We start from the raw sequence: 2,923 nt of genomic DNA, 5'->3' as shown, positions 1-2,923 counted from the left end.
TTCACACTGTACGAGACCCCGATCATCTCCCAGCTGATGTCTATAACAGACTGATTATATGATAAAGCTCTTCTAAAACTGGGATTACAGGATATTACTTTAGTTCTTACATCATGCACAAACACACAGTTCTCTATTTATTCGTTTGAGTTTCATGTGTTAAAAATCCTTTGTTTCTGACCTATGTGCATATTTCTAAATTATTTATCCATTTAATCCGAATACGCTTAGCTTAAATATCCATAATTATTAATATAGAGTTTATTTAAATTTTATTTTATAACATTTATAAAACTGTACATTTTCTCAAAGCATCTTTACAAAAATATACAAATGCAACATAAAATCATTATAATTATTAATCATTATAAACAGTAAGAGTGGGATTATAAATCATTATAAACACTGAGAGTGGGATTATAATCATTATAAACACTGAGAGTGGGATTATAAATCATTATAAACACAGTGAGTGGGATTATAATCATTATAAACACTAAGAGTGGAATTATAAATGCTTATAAACACTAAAAGTGGGATTATAAATCATTATAAACACTGAGACTGAAATTATAACTCATTATAAACACTAAAAGTGGAATTATAAATCACTATAAATACTGAGAGTGGGATTATAAATCATTATAAACACTGAGAATGGGATTATAATCATTATAAACACTGAGAGTGGGATTATAAATCATTATAAATACAGAGTGGGATTATAAATCATTATAAACACTGAGAGTGGGATTATAAATCATTATAAACACTGAGAATGGGATTATAATCATTATAAACACTGAGAGTATGATTATAAATCATTATAAACACTGAGAGTGGGATTATAAATCATTATAAACACTGACAGTGGGATTATAAATCATTATAAACACTGACAGTGGGATTATAAATCATTATAAATACACGATAGTGGGATTATAAATCATTATAAACACTGTGAGTGGGATTATAATCATTATAAACACTAAGAGTGGAATTATAAATGCTTATAAACACTAAAAGTGGAATTATAAATCACTATAAATACTGAGAGTGGGATTATAAATCATTATAAACACTTAGACTGGGATTATAACTCATTATAAACACTGAGAGTGGGACTATAAGTCACTATAAATACTGAGAGTAGGATTATAAATCATTATAAACACTGAGAGTGGAATTATAAATGATTATAAATACACAAGAGTGGGATTATAAATCATTATTAACACTGAGAGTGGGATTATAAATCATTATAAATACAGAGTGGGATTATAAATCATTATAAACACTGAGAGTGGAATTATAAATTATTATAAATACACAAGAGTGGGATTATAAATCATTATTAACACTAAGAGTGGGATTATAAATCAGTATAAACACCGAGAGTATGATTATAAATCATTATAAACACTGAGAGTGGGATTATAAATCATTATAAACACTGACAGTGGGATTATAAATCATTATAAACACTGACAGTGGGATTATAAATCATTATAAATACACGATAGTGGGATTATAAATCATTATAAACACTGTGAGTGGGATTATAATCATTATAAACACTAAGAGTGGAATTATAAATGCTTATAAACACTGAGAGTGGGATTATAAATCGTTTTAAACAATGAGAGTGGGATTATAAATCATTATAAGCACTGAGAGTGGAATTATAAATCATTATAAATACACAAGAGTGAGATTATAAATCATTGTAAACACTGAGAGTGGATTATAAATCATTATAAACACTGAGAGTGGGATTATAAATCATTATAAACACTGAGAGTGGGATTATAAATCATTATAAACACAGAGTGGGATTATAAATCATTATAAACACTGAGAGTGGGATTATAAATGATTATATACATAGAGTCAACTGATTAAAATCTCTGTGGTCACTGTAACTTCTCAGAGATGAAACTTTCACTCTTGTTCCTCTGTGAATATGGAGCCTCTTCGTCCTTCACATTCTCAGCTCTGTGTGGACCAAACAAAAACATGTAACATATTGCAAAAGTTTCATTTAAAAGTGCTCTAGATGTAAGAGACGTAAGAGATCTTTAAAGTCCTATCTTCAGGTTAAAGGTGTTCGCTGTGCATTTAGTATGATTTCATTGTTTGTTAATTAGATGTTGTTGATGGTGGCGATGATGATGAAATTAGATCAGTGTAAAAATGTGAGTAGAGATTTTTGGGTAATTTCGCTGGACTGAACACTAGATGGCAGTGTATTTATACGCTGAGCCAGGACATTCTTGTGTTTCTTTAAGGTTCTAATAGAAAAAATCAGGTTCCATTACAGACATTACTGATGTCTGCTTCACGTCCACTTAGAGACGTCCACTTTAAGAAGTCCACTTAGAGAAGTCCACTTAAAGAAGTCCACTTAGAGAAGTCCACTTAAAGAAGTCCACTAAGAGAAGTCCACTTGGGGAAGTCCACTAAGAAAAGTCCACTTAGAGAAGTCCACTTAGAGAAGTCCACTTGGGGAAGTCCACTTAAATAAGTCCACTAAGAGAAGTCCACTTAGAGAAGTCCACTTGGGGAAGTCCACTAAGAGAAGTTCACTTAAAGAAGTCCACTAAGGGAAGTCCACTTAGAGACGTCCACTTAAAGAAGTCCACTTAGAGAAGTCCACTTAAAGAAGTCCACTTAGAGACGTCCACTTAAAGAAGTCCACTTAGAGAAGTCCACTTGGGGAAGTCCACTTAAAGAAGTCCACTAAGAGAAGTCCACTAAGAAAAGCCCACTTAGAGACGTCCACTTAAAGAAGTCATTATTGTCATTATTGCTGCACGAATTTCACTAAACTTCATCAGCAAAATTCACACATATTGACTGGATTTGTGTTGATGACTCCAGCTGATGCAGAAGAAACTCTGTAAAATAATGGTAGTAAACAGTA

The sequence above is a fragment of the Tachysurus fulvidraco genome, chromosome 1 (genome assembly GCF_022655615.1).
Source record: "Tachysurus fulvidraco isolate hzauxx_2018 chromosome 1, HZAU_PFXX_2.0, whole genome shotgun sequence".
Classification (NCBI taxonomy): Eukaryota; Metazoa; Chordata; class Actinopteri; order Siluriformes; family Bagridae; genus Tachysurus; species Tachysurus fulvidraco.
This window is presented reverse-complemented; position numbering follows the sequence as displayed.